The 24,242-nt window shown below is 45.5% G+C and overlaps 2 long non-coding RNA genes across 4 annotated transcripts; both read left to right on the top strand.

Annotated features, from left to right (window-relative positions):
- Positions 1-15,496: 15,496 nt before the first annotated feature.
- Positions 15,497-20,340, top strand: LOC124243064 (uncharacterized). Its single transcript, XR_006889581.1, has 3 exons — positions 15,497-15,845; positions 16,919-17,974; positions 20,304-20,340. It is a non-coding gene; the product is annotated as an uncharacterized LOC124243064 (long non-coding RNA).
- Positions 20,341-20,362: 22 nt separating this feature from the next.
- LOC124243065 (uncharacterized) lies at positions 20,363-23,946 on the top strand. Of its 3 annotated transcripts, none has more exons than XR_006889583.1 (4): positions 20,363-20,507; positions 21,036-21,116; positions 21,451-21,516; positions 22,024-23,946. It is a non-coding gene; the product is annotated as an uncharacterized LOC124243065 (long non-coding RNA). The 3 variants fall into 3 exon arrangements; XR_006889582.1 differs by having other exon boundaries at positions 22,052-23,945; XR_006889584.1 differs by having other exon boundaries at positions 22,922-23,936.
- The last annotated feature ends 296 nt before the right edge of the window (positions 23,947-24,242 follow it).

Genomic DNA, 24,242 nt, shown 5'->3' with positions numbered 1-24,242 from the left:
TCCATTTTGAGTTTATTTTTGTGTATGGCGTGAGATAGTGGTCTACCTTCATCCTTTTGCATGTGGCTGTCCAGTTTTCCCAGCACCATTTATTGAAGGGACTATCTTTTCTCCACTGTATGTTCTTGGCAACTTTGTCAAAGATTAGCTGTCTGTAGATGTGTGGTTTTATTTCTGGGCTTTCAGTTCTGTTCCATTGATCTATGTGCCTGTTTTTGTACCAGTACCATGCCGTTTTGGTCACTATGGCTTTGTAGTATATTTTGAAGTCAGGGATTGTGATACTTCCAGCTTTGTTCTTTTTTCTCAGGATTGCCTTAGCAATTCGGGGTCTTTGATTGCCCCGTATGAGTTAACTGTTTGCTTTTTACCTATATCCTCCTGCTAGACTCTAAGTGCCATGAGACAAGAATTCACGTCTGTCTTATTCACTGCTACGTCATCAGCCCCTAGGCACAGGGCCTGACTCATGATAGAGTTCAATAACTTTCAACCTATCTGTTCCCTAGTTCCCTCACATATAAAACAGGGACAGTCACAACACCTTTAAAGATTGTAAGGATGAACTGAGTCAACACACGTGTAGTGCTTAGAGCAGTACCTGGCACATACTCATTGCTCAAAGGATTTCTATTATTTGTTGGCTTAATGAACTAACTAGCGTACGGAAGAAAGGATTCCTTCTCTGTGTGTTTTTGCAGCAGCATCCTTTGGCTTCCTCCTTCTCTTCGAATCAAAGCTGTGTTTACTTGGTGCTGACAAGTCAGGCTATTGATTAAGAAACATGATCACGGCAGTTGGAAGAAATTCACACCATTTACAGGGAGCTGCTGGATTAGCACCTTCAGCGGGTGGAGAGGGGAGACAGACGCTGACACACAAAAGTGTAGGGTGCATAAAGCCTGGCATATTCCAAAGTTCAGGCCAAGAAATGCTGGAAACGAAATCTAATATGAGGTTTTGCTGCTGTGCACCGTGGGAAGATCAGAACTGTGCATTGTGACCGGTGCTCAACCAAAGCCACTCAGAGGTCTCAGAGGTTAGAGGCACAGAGATTGAACATGTGTTGAGGAGGTGAGCTATAGCCCAACAGGGTTATAGGGGGTCATTCATTCACTCAACAAAATATTTATTAAGCACCTACTATGAGTCATGCAAAGAGGGATCTGGCAGAGAAACAATAAATACTACCTGCACTGAAATGATTATGGGGCCAGCCCAATGGTGTAGTAGTTAGGTTTGCGCACTCTATTTTGGTGGCCCGGGGTTCACAGGTTTGGATCCCAGGTATGGACCTACACACCACTCATCATGCCATGTGGCAGTGTCCCACATACAAAACAGAGGAAGATTGGCACAGATGTTAGCTCAGGGCCAATCTTCCTCATAAAAAGAGAGAGAGAGAGAGAAATGATTACAACTGGTTGATTTCAAGGGACCCCAGTCTTTCTTCCCTAATTGCCTTGCAAACAAGTAGTTTCCAGTCCAAATTTCAGATCCTGCGTGACATATTTCATGACCAATACTACTGCTACTAACATTTTCCAGTAGGTTTTCTACTAGGCACTATGCTGAGACCCACTTTATCAACCACGGCAGGTACCATTTGCTAGGAACCTACCCAACATCCATTTTCTTTTGCCTTACTAACAAAAAACCCATTTTTATTCAGAGTGGCACCAAAGAGCACATATCCCCAAATAAAACTGGCATTCAATTTTTATTATTAGCACCCAAGCACACATCCAAACGAACACGGGGCATTATGTCATTTACTTCTTGCAAGTCAGTGAAGTAGGGATTAAACAGCATCCTCATTTTACAGTTGGGCAAACTGAGGTTCAGAGAGTTTAAATGATTTGCCAAAGGCCATACAGCTTCCAGCTCATGGAGATGGAATGTGAACCCAAGCAGTCTGATTCTAGAACCTACGCTCTTTCTATTCTTTTGGTCTATTCCCATGTGTACAGATAGCACACAGATACATCTTCAATTTAACCCTCCCAGGAACCTGGGCAGGTAGTGTAACTGGTAAGATTTTCAAATATCTGCTGACACACATTCCCTAATCAGTCAGCTGGCTTCCTCCCATGAACCCAGTCTTAAGGCTAACCTCTTCCAGCCCAGCAGAGTGGAGAGTATAGAAGAAGAGAGAGAGAGAGGTGGGGCACAGTCAGCTGTGTCAGAATGTCCATCTAGGCAGAACTCCTAGGAGAAGATTGTTAGATTGGGTATGGGGAAAGCCAAAACCACAGAGGCTTTTGCATCATTTCCCATATGGGATTCTAGGAGGAGACAACATTAAAATAAAATGAGGGAGGGCTTGAATTTTGCATCCAGAAGCTTCCATGGATGGATACAAAAAATAGTTGACAGTGCCAGCGGGTGAGATTAATGGGAGTTGCTGTGGGAGGGATGAAGAGAGCTACAAGGTGACGAGAGATGACCAGGGGCAAAATGGGTGTGGCAGCCAGACCCCAGAGGGAAGTTCGGCAGTAAAAAGAACTGAGGTGGGCCTGGTCAGCTGGGAGTGGACTGAGCTGACCGCCAACTGTCTGGGAGTCCATCAATTGTAGAGCCAATAACTGAGACTGCTGGGACAGTGACCAGGGGAATGGGAATAATGGAGGCCACCTCCTAGGATTATGAAGATGAAATGAGGACCAGAGTTATGGAGGAGGATGACAAATTCAAAACTTTTCCTCTCTTCCACCCTGCTGCCTTGCCATGGACACTGCCATGAGTGGTGCCTGGAGCCATGGGGACCTAGATGGCGGCTCAGTGACAGGATAGGATCAGACAGGCTTCATTTTAATGCATGTACAGAACCTGGATCTGATTTCCCAGCATGAGGTTCACCTTGTCACTAATTGGTGTTTATTGACACTTAGTAGATTGATTGAATGAGTGAATAAATGAATGAGTGAATGAATGATTCAGACCTTCGCCCGGGACTGTGGGAGTCATGGAAACCTGTAAGATGGTGTCCTTTCTGTTAAAGAATGGAGATATTCGTGGGCACTAAACACATATTACAGCAGAGAGGAAATAGTTAAGAGTAGATTTCTTTTTCCAGCACAGAATTGAGGCAGTTCAAGAGAGGAGGCCAGCCAGAGCTGGAGAAGATAGGACAGGTCTTCCACTGGACATGGCCACCAACTGGTGTCACGTGAGGCTCTGGTGTGCCTTTGGCAGGATCACCTAAATAGCACAGGGAGTCATTTTTCAGTCTCAGTTCAGATGCCGCTTCCTCCAGGAAGGCTTCCCTGATACCCCCAGGCTGGCTTAGGTGCCTACTCTGTCATCACACTATATATGCTGGTTTGTTAATTGTGATTCTCTCACTTGCAGGTAAGTTCTTAGAGATAAAGCTGTGTCTCATTTCATCTTCCCGTCTCCTTAGGACAGGGTGTGGTCCAAGGAGGGCATTCAGGAAATAATAGGAACCACTTATTGAATGCTTCCCAGGTACCTGGCACTGCCCTACGTGCTTTCACCACCAATGTCCTTGAGTCCCTCAATAACCTTGGGACTCAGGGTGGCCTTCTCATGCCATGGTACAGGTAGGAAAGCTGAGGCTCAGAGAAGCTAAGAAGTTTTGTATCTCTTCCTTATTTCTGCATCCTTCTCTGCCAGAGTGCCTGGCCTAAATTCTTGAGGTCTGGGAACAGAATGGAAGCTCAGGGGGATGAGGCAGTCTGGCTGGGTGGGTGGCTGAGTGGGTGGATAGGAAGATGGAACAATGAAGACAGAGCACATGGTAGCAATTGGCATCTGCGCCGCAAGCCAGACACAATGCCTGTTCCTGGACCACCCCAGGAGAGACGCCCAGTGGCCTCGGAGTGAGGAGTGTGAAACACGCGCTCTACGGGCACCATCTGCTAACCGATTTGGAACAAATGGGCACAAGGGAGCTTTTGCTGTTGGGTACATGATGTTTCTGGCAGAAAGAATTGGGAAAAAAAAACCCACAACAACCTCAGAATACCAGCAACGCTTATGGAAGTGTGCAGAGGTGAGCTGACAAGAGATGTAGACAGCAACATAAAAATAACACTAGGACCCAAGAAGGAAGAAAAATCCGCCACTCTGTTGCGTATCCAATTTTAATAATAAATAAAATAAAATAGGACCATCCTTTTGCTCTTCGAGGGAGCCTCTGGCAGACTCCTGAAGTCCCCTGGGGGGGCCTGTTCCTCTGTGGTCCTTCCTGAACACACTCCCGGCTACCCGTAAATCTGACCCTCTCCCCGGCCAGCGGGCCTCAAAAGCTTGGAGACTCATTGAAGCAAACAACTTCACGAAAACAATCAGTCCCATAAACAAAGTCCGTGGAAAGCGTCCAGCCCCACACAATGGAGCTAATCTTCTGGGCACACATTTCCCGTCCGGGGTATTAGCTTAGACACGGCTTCCTCCCAGGTGGAGGTAATATGCCACTTGGCCTGCGAGTCCAAGAACAATAATGCGCCATAGATTCCCCGCTCCTCAGAGGCATAACAGGCAGGAATTCAGAAGCAGGAGCCTCTCTCCTCCTCCTTTCTTCTCTTAAAGTAGCACTGTGAGTTTAAAGGCAGGGTCACAGATTGGAAATAGTATGGATGTACGGACCGCGCAATCCTGGGTTTGGATTCTGTTCCACCACCGACTAGCCCTGTGCTTCGGGGCAAGGGGCTTAATCTCCTAGCACTGTAATTTCCCCTTTGTGCAAGTGGGATCGTGTAAAGATGCCCAAACTCACTATTCTCAGGGAGACGTAAAACTACAATGTTGAATGGCCACTAGAAAAAAATCCCAGAAAATAACACATGTTGGCGAGGTTGTAGAGAAATTGGAGCCCTTGTGCGCTGCTGGAGGGAATGTAAAACAGTGCAGCTGCTATGGAGAACAGCATGAAGGTTCCTCAAAAAAATTAAAAATAAAATTATCATAGGATCTAGCAATCCCACTTCTGGGTATATAGCCAAAATAATTAAAAGAAAAGATATTCATACACCCATGATTATAGCAGCTTCATTCATAATAGCCAAGAGGTGAAAGGAACCCAATTATCCATCTATGGAGGAGTGGGCAAAGGGCCTGTGGTCTATCCATACAAGGGAATATTATTCAGCCTCAAAAAAGAAGGAAATCCTGTCGCATGCTACAACATGGATGAACCTCAGGGATATTATGCTAAGTTAAATAAGACAGTCATGAAAAGACAAATATTGTGTGTTTCCACTTACATGGATTATCTAAAGTAGTCAAACTCATAGAAACACAAAGTAGAATGGTGGTTGCCAGAGGCTAGGTGGAGGGAGAAATGGGGAGCTAACGTTCAGCTGGTATAGAGTTTCAATTTTGCAAGATGAATACGTTCTAGAGAGCTGCTGCACGGCAATGTGAATATACTTAACGCTACTGAATTTTATATTTAAAGATGGTTGAAATGGTAAGTTTTATGTTATGTGTTTTTTACCACAAGTAAAAAATATTAAAACATTGAGATGCTATTTCTTTAGCTATCAGATTGGCAAAAATTAAAATGTCTGGCAAGATCAAGAGTTAGTAATATTGTGTAGAAATGGAAACATCCCTATTTTGCGGGAGAGTTTAAACTAGCATAACTATTGTAAAGGGCAGTTGGCTCCATCTAGCAAAATATAAACTACACATATTCTATAACCCAGCAATTTCTCTTCTCATTCTCTAGCCTTGGACGTGTATGAGCATGTTTCAGTCATTGCTGCTGTAAATGCAACAAACTGGAAACAATCTAGATGGCTATTAATAGGAGAATGGATAAATAAAAATGGTACATACTTATAATTTAAGAGAATGAACCAGATCTATTTGTATCAACATAGACTGATCTCAAAAACATATTATTGAGTGAAAAAACAGGTTATACATTTATATATAGCATATCACTTGTGTAAATTAAAAGAGCACAAAATACTAATACATATTTTCTGTGTATACAAATATAGATAAGGAAACCAGAAAAATAGTTAATCAGAAAATAAGACTCATTAATTTCTACTGTGTGTCGGTTGCTGAGAGAGCCCCCAGTGATCTTTACCTCCTGGTATTCATGCCCTTGTGTGGTTTCCTCCCACAACAAATAAGGCTGACCTGTCACCTGTTCATTCCACAGTCTCCCAGGAGGATACTATGGAAGTGGCAGCGTCTGACTTCTGAGGTTAGAACATAACAGACATCATGGCTTCCTCCTTGCTCTCTTGTTCTCTTCATTGTTCATTCTGCAGGAAGCCAGTCGCCATATTGTGAGGACACTCAAGCAGCCATGTGACAAGGAAAGGAGGGCTCCCTCTGAGCCAGCACCAACTTGATTCACCTTAGGGGTGGACCCACCAGTCCCCGTCTAGCCTTTAGGTGACAGCATCTCATGAGAGACCTTGAACCAGAACCACCCAGGTCAGTTGCTTCTGAATTCCTGACCCATAGACACTGTGATATGATGAGTGTGAATTGTTTTAAGCCACTAAGTTTGAGGGTAATTTGTTATGCAGCAATAGGTAACTCATACAGGTGTGGCTGCCTGCTGAAGGCTCTGTGCCTGAGGCCTGCTCTCCATTTGCTCTGGCAGGCGTCAAGAAGATATTAACGTCACATTAACACCAAACCGAGCCCTTTCCTCACGTAATCAGAAGGACTGATTGTTCTTCAAGGCCTATTTCTACCTTTGATGTAAAGTCAATTCCACTAGTGGCAGGAGCTCATACTTTGGGAAACAACAATTTGGTCTGTTATGGGTTAAATTGTATCTTTCCAAAGTCCATCTGTTGAAGTCCTAACCCTCCGGTGCCTCAGAATGTGAGTGTATTTCAAGACAGGGCCTTTAAAGAGGTAATTAAATTAAAATGAGGTCATTAGGGTGGGCCCTAATCCAGTATGTCTGGTGTCCTTATGAGAAGATTAGGACACAGACACACACAGGGGGACATCCGTATGGACATACAGGGAGAAGATGACCATCTACAAGCCAAGGAGAGAGCTCTCACCAGAACCTGACCACGCTGGACTTCCAGCATCCAGAATTGTGAGACAATCAATTTCTGTTGGGTAAGTCACCCATGTGTGGAACTTTGTTTTGGCAGCCCTGGAAAACCAACACACAGTCCAACACACTTGCTTTACAAATAGTGACCGTAGGTCCAAAGGGTGGAAGTGATTTGGCCAAGGCCACAGACAGAATACAAAGCAGAACAGCCAGGAGAGCCCACATCTCCGAAGTGGAGTCCAATGGTTCCTCCAGTAAGACCAAGTCTCCAGGGTGGAGAGGAATTCTCTGCAAACACTTGTTGATATAATTGAGATCCCTGTTCCTTGTCCACGATGGCAAGTGAGTGGCCTCTGCCCATAGCCTCCATCACCTCTGCCTCACGCACTGCAATTTCTCTCTAAGAATCATCCCTGGTTTGACTTTTTCTTTCCAGGTTCCCCTCCCATTGGAAGAGCAGCCAGGTTAGGGAATTATGCTCTTTTCCAGGAAGCAATGACAACAAGCCTTCAGAGCATCCAACATGGAGGTGGTGGCCGGAAGGCCATGACCTTTCAGGACTCATAAGGGTATACAAAGAGTGAAAAAAAAAAAGTCTCACCTCAACATAAAGAGAAACTCTCGATGGAACATTCCCCTCCCCTATATGAAAATCTCCTGCCCCCACGTACATTTCCAACTGCCTCTGGACCCCTCCATCTGGGTGTCTCTTCAATACCTAAAACTTGACAAGCTCAAAATGCAATCAGTTTCTGTCCAATATCCCCGCCCGTAACAGCCCTGACTTCATTTAATGTCATTGCCATAACAACAACAGTCATCTACCATCGCTCGAGTGCCAACAATATGCCAGGTAATTCACATGGATCATCGATCATGCAAGTGGGGATTATCATTGCCCTTCTACGTGAGGACACGCAGGCTTCCAACGATGACGTGGTCACAGATCCCGTAAGTGGCAGAGCCGGGACACAAACACAAGCCTGCCTGACTCTGAGGCAAACTGGTGGCCCACCAGCCACATCTGGTCTGCAGATGGGGTTTTTTTTGGCCTCAACTGTGGGTTTTTGTTGCTTTTTTGTTTTTAGTCCTAATTAGTTGCTAGCATTAAAAAGTCAGGACACTGTATGTAAAAAGCCAGATTTCTGAAGTCTCCAGAAAAAACAATGAGATGATCTGGCAGTGTAAACTTGACAAGAGTGTTAACTTCTCTGGACTCGGCAGGGATAATAAAAATGGGGAATTTGCTACTCAGCTCTAGAGAGGGTTTGGAGGTGGGGCAGGGGCCAGCCCAGAATGTCAAATGATGGTGGTAACAGCTAATGTTTACTGTACACCCATCACGGGCCAGGAGATTGTCCAGTGGAGCTGAAGTTGTCTGAGGCCAGACTCTACTACACTAGGCCAATGAAACCCTGAACTACAGAGGACTTAGGTAGTCCAGGTACCAGTTACCTAGTTAGTATGCAGGTAGTTAGTTAGGGATTAGTCTGTATCTCCTGCTATATTATGAGGACAGCATTCAAGACTCTCATTTCTCTGTCCTGCCACGTGCTGTCCAATACACGTTTGTTAAACCACATTGAACAAGAATTGGTGACCAAGGTGAGGTTAGTTTACAGCCTGGTTACTCACTAATAAGATAAGCAAACAACTGCAGTAAAAAATAAAAATAAAATAACACACACACACACACCTCTGACCCAGCAATTCCCCTCCGAGGCATTTATCTCAGACGTATTCACATGCACGCAGAAATGGCACATGTACGAGGAAATTAACGACAGCGTGATAATAGCAAAAGGGGATGCTGATGAAATACATTTAGGCCCATCAGTCAGCCAGACACTCACAGGGGAGCCTGTGCGCCGTGAGTAGAGCACAGACTATGAGGCCAGACCCCAGTTCCACCCCTACTGAGCACGGACTTACAGGCAAGTCAGCACAGCGCCTCAGTTTCTTCATCAGGAAACTGGGGAAGTGAGAGCACCTACATCGCTGAGGCACTGAAGATCAGAGTCTGATAAACATTTAGAAAAGTGTCTGGCGCACATTTTAGTGGGATGACCTACTAGGAAGAGTAGTCGTAGTGTTATTACTACTCTATAGCCCCCCAAGGCAAGATGTGGCTCTGCACGTGGCACCAAGTCTGTAGAAGCTGCCTATTCAATAAACAACTAAATTTTCAAGAGGGAAAGGCAGGAAGGGTGCTGTGGAGCAGGTCAGTTGGAATAAAAGCAGATTTGGGGTCAGAAGATTCCTATCTGGGGATGCCACCTGCGGTCTGTGTCCCCTGCAGTCAGACTACTCCTCGGCACCTCCATTTCCCCTGTGGGATGGGATTATCATGGGGGCTCTGGGAGGAGCACCTTCCGAGGAGCTCTCTGCAAAATCAAGTTCGGAGCGGGGGCTGCTCTCGTTGTTTAGGGTGTAACTGAGCACACTTTAGCAGCTTTGACTACTCTTGGGTTTGGGGGAGCAGAGCCCAGAGGACAGCCACCCCAAAAGTGAAATCTCCAAAGGGTCAAGGCCAGGTACTTCCTGACCCTATTTGTGTCTCCAAATCCTGGCTGCGGACCTATGCACTGCTCATCAAGCCATGCTGTGGTGGCGTCCCACATACAAAGTAGAGGAAGATTGGCACAGAGTTAGCTCAGGGACCATCTTCCTTAAGCAAAAAGAGGAGGATTGGCAACGGATGTTAGCTCAGGGCCACTCTTCCTCACCAAAACCTCACCAAACTTAAATATGTAAATTCATCTTAACTATAATATTCATTTAATCGTGGATCTGATGTGCTAGTTATTTTTCTAGTATATATTAAAATATATAACTATTAAAATGATAAATATTCCATGTACCAGAGTTTGGGAAACATTGACCTCATCTAATCCTAGTCTTTGTTCCTTATCTTTTTTTCTCCAGATGACTAGCTGAGGAGAGGTCCGGGGCTACATGAGTCTTGCCTAGTCCTGCAGGCACCCTGAACGCCCCACCCCAAATGCCTCAGCTCATCAGAAGTTTGCCCTTGGGTCTGTCCTCACAAGACAGTCCCCTGTTCCCTGGATGTTTCTTAATGTGCAGCTTTCTCAGTTGGGGGCTACCAGCATTTGGAGCAGGACAATTCTTTGTGTGAGTCCATCCTGCGCATTGCAGGACATTTCCCATTTCTGGCCCCCTCCCATTGCATGCCAGCAGTGGGTCCCTGTCATCATGACAATCAGAGCCCTCACCCCCATTTCAGAGGCTCTCAGTTGAGGACCACTCCTGGGGCGTCTCCTGGTTGAAATGATCCAGTTCCTGGTCCCACTTCCATGATGCTCACTCTCTAAATCTTACCATTTTACTGAAAAGTCAACGTATGGTGCACGCCATGACGCCACCTTAGAGAATAAGCTTTAATGCTCAGCAGCGTGCTTGCACGGGGTCTCCTGCTATGTTAGGGTGTGGTTCCTAAAAGCAGAGACCCAGGATCCAGACCACTTGGTTTGATAGGCTCTGCCTCCACCTTGGGTGAGTTACTCAAGGAGTGGGTGGGTGCCTTCCTCTCCCCTTCTGTAGAGTGGGGTTGAACTAGCACCAGCCTGTTGGGAGGATGAAGTGAGCTAATACATACAGAGTATCAAAATGGTGTCCAACACACAGGAAGCAATTCGGGTCACCTTAATACCCACAAACTTACATGGTCTACCACTTTCCAGCCATGGACCTCGCATATGTTAGTTCAGCCTCAAAGAGGTCCTAGGAGGTTCATATTATGATTCCACTTCACAGATCGATGAAATGGAGGCATAGAATGGTCTTCACCCTTTACCTCCCACAGCAGATAAGTGGTGGGACCAGGGGCTGAACCTGGTTGCAGCTGACACTGTAGCAACGTGGGGAGAGGGGCGTGGGGAGAGCACTAGCTGGGAGCCGGGAGACTGGGTTTCAGGAGCTGTTTTGCTCCTGCCTGTGCAGGGATGTTGCCAACCCTCTGTGGACCTCAGTTTCCTCATCAGAAAATAAGAACTTTGGACCGAATACTTTCTGAGGCTCCTGCTGCCTCCTAAGACCCATATCTTCTGTGAGATGAGACCCAGAGAGTTGGAGCAGAGGGGAAGTCGGGCAGCAGAAGCCCACCCTCCAGAACACCGATACCCTCCTCTCCACGTCTGGTGAGGCTGCCCGCTGGCTGACCACAGATGGGTTTTCCCTCCTTGCCCTCCCCTCCCCATGCCCAGGCGTCTCAGGGCATCTGAGGACACGGAGGACGTTATCTGGCCCAGAACGCTGGGGCCCAGTTTCCAGGGAATGAGTCAGGCGAGGTGGCAGGTAACCCAGATAGCCACTCTCTGTGGAGAGTGGAGAACAGCTCTGCTCAGGGGACAACATGCAGGGGCAGCTGCCTCAGCTCTGCTTTGATGGCTGGACCTTGATTCCTCAGGACAGCCACGGGGATGGAGGAGGAGGAGGTTCCAGCAGCTACAAATACCTGCAAATTCTACACTGCCATTCCCTACGTGTGCACATGCACAGGAACGATGAGGAGGACAGTGAGGCTCAATGATAATCACCCCTGCCATTTACTGAGCACCGCCCAGGTGTGGGGTACGGTGCTGAGAGCTGTCCGCACACTATTTTTTAATACAAGTCATGCCCCGCGTAACGACATTTCAGTCAGTGACGGACCACATATCCAGTGGTGGTCCCCTAAGATGAGTACCACAGAGCCTAGATATGCGGTAGGCTGTACCATCCAGGGGTGTGTCAGTGCACTCTAAGTGTACCGTGTACACTGTGCAGTACACTCTAAATGTAAGTACACTGTGATGTTCGCACAGCGATGAAATTGCCTAAGGACGCATTTCTCAGAACGTATCCCCATCATTAAGTGACACATGGCTGTATTTAATACTCACGCAGTCCTCTGAGTCAGGGTCTTTGTTCCCATTTTAGAATGGGAAAACTGAGATTCTGAGACTTTAAATAAGGTACCCAAAGGTTGATAAAGAGCAGAGTTGGGATGCCAACTCCAGCAGCCCCACCTGCCACGGGTACACAGCATCTTGCCACACTCACTAAAGCCCTGACCACACCCCTGCCTCACTGGCTGCTCTTCGAAGGCTTCCACATCCCTTTGTCATCGTCCTGGATGCTTGCTTTAACTTGCTTCCAGCTGGATGCAGAGAAATCAGTGGAGCGGATCAGTGGGAAGAGCAAAGCCAGAATGCCGGGCCTGCCCTCTCCACTGGCACCTGCTGCCCATTATAGAGAGGAGGGTGAAAAGCATCGTGTCCCCTGAGCACAGATAACCAAGTTCACCCTTGACCTGGATAATCTCAATAGCCACACAAGAGTCTAGCCAGCTGGGAGGATATTATTCCCAATCTACAGATGGAAACACTGAAGCTCCATGAGGTGAAGTGTCCAGTCTCAAGATCATACAGCTAGAGGATTGAAATCCAGGCCTAAGAGGCTCCAAAGGGGCAGTAACATTCAAGCAGCTGCAAGCAGGCAGCTGAAAGCAGCTCAAAGCCCACACTGTGCCAGGAGAAGGGCCTCCTTCTCCCCAGGGCCATCCGCCCCACCCAATGTCCAAAATGGAACCCCAGGAAGATTGTGTCCATGCAAGCACTGGGCCAGTGCTGGCACCCGCTGCCCACCTGCTTGTGGCTTTTTCAGGTATCCCCAGTTCTGTCACTCAGCCTTGCAGATGTCCATCTCCCGGCTCCAGAAACCTGAGCCTCAAAACACCTGCCCAGCCAGGATCCTAGGACACAGGGCCTGGGGGAGGGGGAGCAAGGAGCACGAAGACCCAGCTCTCGGCTCCTCTGTCCCACCGTCAGTCAGATGACAGCACTGAGCTTGTCAGGCATTGCACTGAGGTCAGCCATTTCTTCCCAGTTCATTGATTCATTTACTCCGAGTTCTTACTATGTGCAAGGTGCCTCGATAAGCACTTGGAGAAACATAAGAAAACAAGACAGACCTGGCCCAGAAAGACCTACTTCATCCTAAAGCTATCTCGAAAGTCTTGTGATTGAGCACCCTTGAAGTTTTGAACTTCAAACAACCCCCAGTTGTTGCATATTACTTTTTTACACATTGACATAAACTATTATATTAATAAATTATGCACATTACAAAAAAGGACAAGCTGTTTAATGTAATGATTTACCCCAGTTACTTGGGAATCAGACTGCCCTGGTTCAAATCCCAGGTCCACTGGGGAACCTTCGGGAAGTTACTTGACTTCTCTGTGTCTCACATTCTTCATTTATAAAATAGGGATATTAATAATACCTGCCTCATAAAGTCATTGTGAAAATTAAATGAGTAAACAGGACCTGATTCTTAGCAAGTTTGCTGTTCTTATTAAAATATGTAAAGTACAAATAAAAATACGAAATGTAAAAATAGAGATAGAAGTTCTGTAACTGCTTCTTGCACTGCCTCTCAGGAGGTGCTGTGTTTTATATGACCATTCCTCTTTTGAGGAATGTTTCGATTGTCCCATTTTTGCTATTATGAAGAATGTGGGGTGCACATCCTTCTCTGTGGCTTCTTTGGCATATACGCCAACGTGTCTCTAAGGTGCCTTCTGAGAAGTGAAACTTCTGAGTCAGTAGAAACACCCATTTTTAATTTTAAGAGCTACTGCCAGGCTGCTCTCTGTGTGGTCATATCAATTTACAATGTCTGCGCATTTCCATTTCTCCACACCCACAGCAACACTTGATATTGTCAGACTTCGAGCTACTTCTCTCTGGGGAGAAGAGACAGGACCAGGAGGAAACAAGGTTTTCAAAGGAAACATTAGCTTTATTCTCAATGTTTCAATTTGTTTACAAAATGTATTCTTGATGACTTAAGTAATTAAAAACTAATCACAAGCAATCCCCTCAACGTAGTGGCCCTTACGCAGCTTAAATCTAGTGCAGGTAATATGCACTGAGCAAACACACAGACAAAACTTATGCTTGCAAATGGCAAAAAGGGCTGTGAAGGACACTGACAGGATGTGGTGATGTGGTTGCTGATGATAAGGTGGATGATAGTGACGACAGCTGCTGCCACTATGTGCCAGGCACACTTCTGAACACTTCATAAATGTAAACTCATTTACTCCTTGTAACTACCCCATGGGGCAGAGATATCACTCTGTCCATTTCATAGAGGATGAAACTAAAGCAGAGTTTAAAAACTTGCCCAGGGTCACACAGGATTTAAGCACAAGCAATCAGGCTCCAGAGCTCAGATTCTTAACCAACTCTGCTACAGCTGCCCCTTCTTGCTGGAGAATTACCGAAGGCAGTAGAGGGGCCCCTATACAATGTAAGAGCTATCAGAGTACCATGTAATATAAGAACAATAATAACGACCAAGGGTATGCTGAATTGATGAGTGCTTTTGCACATGCAATTTTATTTAAGCTGAAACTGTAAAATGGGATGATGATAGGGCTGCTAAACCTCAGCTCTCATCCCTCTTCTATAGAAATTGGAACTCCCCTCCCCAGGGGATTAACAAGTTTGCCCATAGTTGCAGTAAGAGTCAGGACAAGGGTGAAAATCCCATTTCTCTGCCTTCTTGCCCAGTGTGGTGTGCAGAAGGGCCCCCCAAAGACATCCACACCATAATCCCTGGAACCAGGATGTTACGTTCCGTGGCAAAAGGAGACTTCGCAGATGAGATTAAGGTTATAGACCTTAAAATAGGGATATTATCTTGGATTTTCCTGGCGGGCCCAATATAATTACATGATTTTTAAAAGTCCTTGGAAGCAGAGAACTTTCTCTGGCTGGCAGAGAGACGTGGCAGAAGAAGTCAGGGAGATTCAAAGCATGAGAGGGAGTCATCCATCCCACTCTTGCTGGAGGGGGCTACGTGGAAAGCATGAGAAGGAATGAGTACAACCTCTAGCTGCAAAGAGCGGGCCCCGCAGGAAACAAGGACCTCAGTCCTACAACCACAGGGAACTGAATTCAGCCCACCACCTCAATGAGCTTGGAACTGATTCATCTCCAGAGCCTGCAGAGTGGAATGCAGTCCTGCCAACACTTTGGTCTCAGTCTGGTGAGACTCTGAGCAAAAGACTCATTGAGCTACGCTGTACTTGGACTTCTGACATGCAGAACCATGATATAATTAATAGATGCTATTTTAAGCCACTAAGCTTGCGGTAATGTGTTACAGGAGCAATAGAAAACTAATACACCCAGTCTGGGTGTCCTCACACCACAGGTGATTTGCAGCACTCAGTCGGTCTAAAAATATCTCTTCTACTGACCTGCCACATTGCCTGATACTCCTGCTGTCAGAGGCACATGTTGAAGTTAAGGCATTTTTTTCATCTGAAAGTCTTATTGATAAGCACAGACACTATCTGAGACGAAGTAACACATTAGCAGTCTATCAATAATTAACATGCCACCAGAGGCACTTCCTGCTCCAGAACATAAAACAGGCATGTTTTGATGCAGAGTCCAAAAACTCCAACAGCAAAGGATCCTGCTCTGAAAAGGAAGATCTAGGTAGGAGACAGAAGCGGGAGCACCCTGAATAGCATGGAGGGACTAAGGGCTCCTCAGAGACAGTGGCCCCCAGTATAATTTATCTGGAGCCACCATGGTCTTATGGTATCCTGCCTTATCGCCTTTGCCCTGGCTGTACCCTATGCTGAGAATGCCGTTCCCTCAGCTCTTCTTGGGGCTGGCTCCTCATGGTCTAGGGGCAGCTCATCAGAAAGGCCTTCCAAGACCATCCCTCTAAAGCAGCAGCATCCCTCTTCATGGTCACTCGGATCTTCTCCATGGTCTTCTCTCTCTCCATGAAAGGATCATCTTTGCATTTTAAGGTACATGTACTTTCCACCCTGACTAGGCTATAAGCTCCAAGAATGCTTGGATGTGGCCTTTTTTGGCATTTCCTCAGTGCCCAAACAATGGCTGAAACATTATGAGCATTCAGCAAATATTTTCTGAGTGAATGGAAGACTGAAATACAAGGTAACGTCTGCCAAAAGCAACCAGACTCGTAGAGGGTGAAAATCTATGAAGGTGTCGAGGAGGATGAAAGAGAAATAATTGAAAAAGTCTGGGACATTTTCACGGGAGGCAAGTTTTGACCTAGATGGATTTGGTCCAGAGGAGGGTGGACCGACACAAGCAAAGGCTCAGCAATGGGTGTCAATCCAGTTTGTCCAGAGTGAAGAGTGTGTAGACAGAGGTGACTATGTTGTGAAGCTCATTCAGCTTAAGTCTCAGGGTTTATCACTTGTGTGGGCACTTCCAAGGCCCTAGGAAGGTGCTCACATGGTAAGATGTTTCTATAAAATTTGCAATAATATGATCATTTGATCAATCAATTAAGACCAATGTCTCCTTCCAGTTGACTTTCTTTCCATTTCACCCATCTCCCTCTTGTGTTGGGTGATTCTGGAATGTCTGTGGATATTTTCTGGATCTAGCCAAGGGAAGTTGAGTTGGGATACATTTAGTTTGGGTCACGTGGGATATATTTATGCACTTCACAGTCACTTCCTTATATAAAGTAATTGCTAGCTATCCTCAGGTAGGAATAGTTTCCAGGAATATTCTTACTACCCACTGGGCCGACTCCCCCAGAACTATGACATGAAGATGTGTTGTAATACAAATATGCCCACGTATGTGAGTGGTGGAGGGGAAACAAGGTTTGAAATGTATAGAGCCAGAGCTTGTCTGTGGAAAATTATTCCAAACTTTTGAGCACACATATGGAAGAAACTTGATAACGATTTTCCCAAACTTAATAGTTCTAAAAGTTTACATCTTCCCAATAAAAAGTTGTAAAGCTGAAAGAAAATTTTATAACCTATCAAGAATAGAAAAACAAATTCAATCAGCATGCTATAGGAAAGATGGAATGCTCTTTCTGTTCTCTCTACAGAAAATGTTATTTAAAACTCATTGTCAGATGCAGAGGCAAAGAGGAGGAAGAGGAGTGGCCCAATGGCATTGGTGATCATGGAAGTCAACTGCACAGAAGCAACAGTCAAAGTTATAGAAATTGGAATGACCACCTAAAACAAGAGGACCAGACAGTGAGAGAAGGGGTTGGAGGACAGAACCTTGAGGATTATCCGTCATTTAGACAGAGGAAAGGGACTATCATTATTCAGCAACTATTATTTGCCAGGCATTATGCTAAGGGATGAATTTTCTTGTTCAAGTCTCAAACAGCCCTGTAGGTAAGAAAGTGTAACCTTTTCAGACATAAAACTGAAGCTCAGAAGAGTTAGGATTGAACCCAAATCTGCTCAATTCTGAAACCCTTGTCATTCCCACCACAAGAGGAGTGAGACGAAAAAGAAGTACTTCGGGGCAGTGGCAAGGAAGCTGGTAGAGGAGAGAGTGTGAGAAGGAAGCAAGCAGTGGCCAATGGTTAGACACTTGGCAGAGCCAGAGATGGAAGGCTCAAATGCCCATGGGGGCTGAGCAGGAAAGCAAGTGAGTGGAGGTGTTTACAGTATAAAACTCATGGGTGTAGTTTTTACTTATATAGATTAATGTACGCTTTCGTTTAAAAAATGTACAGCTTCCTTGGTCTAGCTGTCATTTTTCTGGGTACAAGAACCATGTCTTGACTATAAGGAATACGACTGTGTATGTGCAATGGATTCTCAGTGTCAGTGCTGGGGACTAGTGGGGACTGTGGCAAATTGGAGAACTAATCAAACACTCAGCTCCAGCCCATGATGCCAGCTGGAAATGTGGACCCAGGATTCTCACATCTGATTTTCCAAGAGAAGCCAAAAGGCTAGAATTTTGCGTCAACTCAATTTCTGAATGCTGTCAATGAATTTATTATTATTTTTCTAGAATAATGTGCAGCCCTCAAGACATTTCTGTGAGTCAGATGTGGGACTATGTTTGATCTAGAATTCATGAGGTTGGTGAGAATAATAAACAATGAAACTAAAATAATGATGATGATGACGAACACGTGAGTACTTAACATATGCCAAGCACTATTCTAAACGCCTTAATTGAATTAACTCATTTAAGCTTCACCACAACCCTGGAAAGTTAGATATTATCTCCTTTTTATAATTGTGGAAACTGAGGCTCATCTTCAAGTAGCCAGAAAGGGTGGAGTCAGGATTTACAACAAGCAACCTGACTCTGGAACCTGGGTTCTTCATCCCCCAAGTCAATTAAGAAAAGACCTCTGGAGCCAGTCCTGATGGCCTAATGGTTAAAGTTCAGTGCTCAGTGCTTCAGCGGCCCAGGTTCACTTCCCAGTTGCAGAACCACACCGCCCGTCTGTCAGTTGCCATGCTGTGGCGGTGGCTCACATAGAAGAACCAGAATGACTTACAATTAAGATGTATAACCATGTGTTAGGGCTTTGGGGAGGGAAAAAAAGAAAAGAAAAGACCTTTGGATTGCTCACTCAGGAATGGGATTATTATCTTATTGGGATTGAGGGTGGGTTTAGAAGGCACATGGACCCCTGAAATTGTTTACAAATTCTTATGTGGATATAAGAGTGTGTTTCATTGGAAAGGAAGTCTATAGCTTTCATAAAGTTCTCAAAGAGACTCCAAAAAGGTGAGGAGTGACTGATTTAGGACCATGAGTAACTTTAGGCCAGAGAAGCCAGTCCCATAGACTAAGGGGCAGAAGCTGGATGGCCAGGGGTTAGAGAAAGAGTGAGCTGAGAGATGGTAGGTGTGAGCCCTTTCTAGAATATTGGCAGTGAAGGAAGAGAAAGCCGGGAGAGTAATTTGAAGAGAAAGCAGGGGCAAGGGATGATTCTTAAGATAAGAAGGACCTGGGCATACTGTCTGCTGAGGAAGGGCACCAGAGGAGAGGAAGAGACTGAGGGATTTATGGTTCTTGCAAAGCAAACTCACTTTGGAAAAGGGCCATGTCTTGGCTCCTAAGCATGAGGATCCCAAAAAGCCTGGTTGAACCGAACTAAAATAGGGTTTCACAAAGAGGGAGAAGCTTCTCTCCTATTCTTTGGCTCCCCCAGGAGTAAAGCTGGAGACCTTTTCCCACCACCCATCTACTTCCTGCTCTCTTGTGGGGCTCCTGCCACAGACCCGCTCACGGGGCAGAGCTGGGGTCAGCGTGCCCCAGAGGATCCATCAGTGTGTGTCTCTTACACAACCACTCCAGGACTGGAGAATGGTAACTGCCTCCTTGCACTTTCCAAGAAAAATAGCCTCCCCTTACTCCTCACACATGTTCCGTTCCTCTGGCATAATTATCACTCAGATTCATTTGACTTCAATGATATACTAGGACCACTTCTAGTAGGCAGGGACTGTGTGGTCATCTGTTGTTGGGACAGAAAGCTTCTGAAGTACGCCCTGACATCAATCTAGGATGACTGTGTCCACTCAGTCCATTACTTTATCTACTGTGCAAGCACTGGGCTAGGGGTTGGGGGATGCAATGGTGATCAAAACCAGTGAGTTTCTCTGCCCTTGTGGAATTTAAAGTCCAGCAGGTGAGATAAGTTTTAAAATACATAAACTAGGGGCCAGCCCTGTGGCACAGTGATTAAGTTTGTTATGCTCTGCTATGGTGGCCCAGATTTGTGGGTTTGGATCCTGGGCACTGACCTACACCACTCATCAGCCATGCTGTGGTGGCAACCCACATACAAAATAGAGGAAGACTAGCACAGATGTTAGCTCAAGTCTAATCTTCCTCAGCAAAAAAAGAGGAAGATTGGCAACAGATGTTAGCTCAGGATGAATCTTCCTCAACAAAAAAACAAAAAACAAAAAAAAACAAAGCATAAACTATGATAACTAGGTGAATTTACAAGAACAAGATACTATGAGTATATACTATAGCCTGAACGTTTGTGTCCCCTCAAAATTCGTGTGTTGAGACCTAAACCCCAATGTGATGGTATTGGGAGGTAGGGCTTTTGAGAGATGATTAGGTCGTGAGGGTGGAGCTCTCGTGAAGGGGATTAGTGCTCTTATAAAAGAGACCCCAGAGAGCTCCTTCACCCTTCTGCCTTGTGAGGACACAATGAGAGACAGCTGTCTAGGAACCAGGAAGTGGGCTCTCACCAGACACCAAATCAACCAGCACCTTGATCTTGGACCTCCCAGCTTCCAGAACTATGAGGAATAAATTTCTCTTGTTTGAGCCGCCCAGCCTCTGGGAGTTTTGTGGAAGCAGACGAAACAGACTAAGACAGTGTATGACTTGGGATTGAAGTCAGCACTGGCTTTTCTGAGGATATTGTTTTGTTTTGTTTTGTTTTGAAAGATTTTATTTTATTTTTTTCCTTTTTCTCCCCAAAGCACCCCCGTACATGGTTGTATATTCTTCATTGTGGGTCCTTCTAGTTGTGGTATGTGGGACGCTGCCTCAGCGTGGTTTGACGAGCAGTGCCATGTCCACGCCCAGGATTTGAACCAACGAAACACTGGGCCGCCTGCAGCGGAGCGCGCGAACTTAACCACTCGGCCACGGGGCCAGCCCCATCTGAGGATATTGTTTTTGAGGTGAGATATGAAAAATAAATCAAAGGTAACTAGGTGAAAAGGTAAAAGGGTGGTGGTTGGGAGGTGAAGGACGATTTAGGGAGAGTGACCTGCATGGCACTGTCAATGGAGAAAGAATGCCCTCAAGTGGCATGGGGCGGGGAGCAGACCAATGAGAACCATGTGCCATCACAGTTGTAGACACAGGTCCCACGAGAACACAGAAGCAGCAGCTAACTATGAGTAGGTGTCTTGGGGGTGGGTGAGTTAGTGGCAGTGGTGACATTTTAGCAGAATTAGGAAGTTTAATGTATAATTTCTTGTGCTTTTGGCTGTATCTCTCACATACCATTCCTGGTTTGGGGAATTTTCTGACTTAAGGGTCTCTTCTTGTAAAGGTGGAAGCCAGAAACTCACTTCCCTTGACTCCCTTGCAGCTAAGATGTAGGTGTTGTTCCTGGCTATGTACCCCCTACACCTGATTATCTGGTCCTGCTGGAGATTCTGTGAGTTACCTGAAACAATCTAACATTTTCCCTTTCTTTTCAGAGGAGCTAAAATGGATTCTGTGTTTGCAACCAAGAAATCTGACAAATACAGGAAGGATGGTTAAGTAAGCAGAGGAAAAAGGTAGGAAAGGAGATAGAAAAGGACCTTACGCACAGGGGTGAAAAACAGTATGACGTGGCAAGGAGAACATAATAGTTTAGGATGCAAATTTTCCCAAAGTTGGACAAGGAGCTATCTTCAGCTGGGGAGCAAAGAAGTCCTTGGGTTGCTTTGGTATTCCTGACGTTACTAGAAGTTTGTTGAGCGTCTACTACTCCATACAGAAGATTAGGGCCATGGGGACATGTAATGAGGCTGTAGGAAGGGGAATGTTGGGCTCAGTGAACTTAGTATCTTGTTCATGAAGTTAGGGGATTATCTGCATCTCCTCACACCCTTTAACCATCTGCCACAGGTATGTATGAAATAATGCACTCTTGAGGACCAGAAGCCCTAGGCTGGAGACCACATGACCTATTAAGTGAGTAGCCTTGGGCACAAGGTCGCTTTGATTCTCTGATCCTCAGCTTCCTCATCTGTGAAGTGGGGGTAATACATAGTTATACAATATAGCACCTGTGAAAACCTTTTGTAAACTATAAGGTGCCAAATAAATGTGATAGATGATTCTCACCATCTTTGTGGTGCCAAAAAAGAAGCAAAATACAAATGAAAGTTAAGATTAATAATTTCAGTGGATTCAGATGAGACCTGAGGCCATGGGTTGGAAGCAGTCAACATCAAGAGAGAAACAGCTCTTGATAAAGATGTTAAGAATACTGCAGTCAGTCAGGACTCTCTTATGGTTGCAAGTGACACAAAACTCATGTCAAAGCAGCTTCAGAAAAACAAACAAGCAAACGAACACAACTTATATCTCATATCATCAAAAAGCTCAGCGATTCAGGCACAGTTGGATTCAAGGACTCAAGTAATAAAATCACAACTCTTTCTATCTCCTGTCCCATTTCTTGTTTCTCATTCTCAGACAGATTCTCTCTTCCCGCCACCAACAGGAATGCAGCAGCTTCAGCCTAGTCAAGCTGGCTTGTGATCTATTTGAAAGGAACACATTGCATCTCAGAAATTTTTGTAAAAGCCTTCTTGCATCCTACTGGTCCAAACTAAATGATATACTCCTACCTGAACCAATAGCTTAGGACTTGGGGAATGTGATGATCTAATTGGCCAATTCTGAACCACATGACCACGTCTGGAGCCAATCAACACCCCTCACTCACATGGACTGGGAATGGGGCGGGGTGGTTTACACATATAAAAGGAGAGGTTAAAAGAACCACAGGTACCCACCATGGGAAGTTACTGCCAGAGGGTATTTATGGTGTTTTAAAGAATCTAAGTGAGACACAACTCAAAAAAAATCATGCTTAAAAGTGCTGCAAACACTCCAAGTTCCACTTCTTATTTCTGGCTGGGAGGAGCCTTATTCTAGGGGCTTCTTGGAGTTACTGGTCATGAGGGTGACTTGAATCCTGCTCCCTGAACAGACCTTCCACATCTTATGACTCCTAACTTTCTCCAGAGCTCCCACATTTGTTCCTTTCTTTGATCTAAATTTTACAACATTCTTATGAGTCAGAGAAGTTAAGTAACGTGCTTCAAGTCACACAGCCAACCCAGATTTCCTGCCTCCTGGCTTATAAACAGAGCAGTGGGTCCAACCACTCTGATCCTGGGGTGCTAACAAGAGATACTATGGGAAAGTTAGGGGAAGGGAGAAGCAGGGGTACAGGCGTTTAAGCATGAAGGATTATGGAGGCAGAAGATAAAGGAGACACATTGGTCTCTGTGCGCACAAGCTCAGCGTCTAGTGTGGACACAGACGGCAGAGCAGACTCTGATCGTTCCCTGTGCTTATGACACAGGTAAGCCCAGAGCCCCCTGGGAGAGCCCGCTGATTTTGATGGCAACAGTGTTCTTCAAGAGAAGACAGGATTGAGCAAGTCTGCCTCTTTAAGGATCACATAACCCCCATTTTAATTATTAACTTGCTGCATTATTAACTGACCAGCTGTGTGTGGCAGAAAACCAAGGGTCAGAACTCCACAGCAACGATTCATTCCTGGGGGAGCCTCCAGGTCAGTGGTCCTGAAACCTTCTTAGGGCACGTCAAGAACCTGATGGATGACAGCGACCTTCCTTCGAGAAAAATCCACGATTCATCTGCAGTCTCAGGATTCAGCGAAGATTATGGCTCTAGATATTTCCTCCAATGTCCTGAGGGGCTACTCACTTCAGGCCTAAAGTCGTCCCAGGTCCCCACATCTTTGCTGATCTCCTTCTGCATAATCACCCAGCTTGGGGAAAGGAGGAGGAGGAAGAGGTTAGGAGGTGGGACTTGACAGCACAGACCTAAATTATTTGGGGAAGAGAGGACGACTAAGTTCTCTTCGCTGAATTGCCTTTCTCAAGGCGCCGGCCAAACAAAGCTCGAAGTGGGTATTTCCAAGAATGAATGTGCCCACGTGCTGTGTTCATTCATTCCCAAACTTTAGTCACGTGGCTATCACCTTCAAGGCTTTTGCTTCATTCCACCTGCACTGTTACAATTTTTCTTTAAAACAATACACTTGAACTTTAATTTGTTTTAAAAGGAAACTTTCTATCAGTACCATAATGGAGACCCACAAATACTATTTGAATAAAAAAAAAATGAAACCCTTTAATAACGTTTAAAACAATGTTATTAAATCCTAGCTAGGCTTGATAACTGTTCTTAACTCTGAGCCCAGAAGTGTTCTTTCTGTTAGAAAAAGCGGAGGTGGTGATGGTAGGATGGGTGGGGAGGGGAACAGCAGTCTAAGAGAGATGTTAGAGAGACAGTAACAACCAAGTACCCTGGATGTTATCAGAGAGATTGAAATGATTGCAAAGGCAATAACTTTCTCACCAAATGGCTCACTCTTACGCCATTCTCCGCTTAAACTGGGGAACACCATGATTTATTTAGCAAATATTTATTGAGCTATCTACTCAGTGTTTTTTGCCCCAGGGGGAGGGGGGGGGGGGGGGGGGGGGGGGGGGGGGGGGGACACGGGTCCCGCCCTCCTGGAGGGAACACTCATGATGAAACAGACAAAAAACTAAATGGAAACTAAAATCATTTCCAACTGGGTTCAGCACTACTACAAAAAAAAATACCAAAACAAGGGTTACAATAGCGAATTGGAGAGGCACAGGATGTTG

This window comes from Equus quagga, chromosome 7, assembly GCF_021613505.1.
Source record: "Equus quagga isolate Etosha38 chromosome 7, UCLA_HA_Equagga_1.0, whole genome shotgun sequence".
NCBI lineage: Eukaryota > Metazoa > Chordata > Mammalia > Perissodactyla > Equidae > Equus > Equus quagga.
This window is presented reverse-complemented; position numbering and strand designations above follow the sequence as displayed.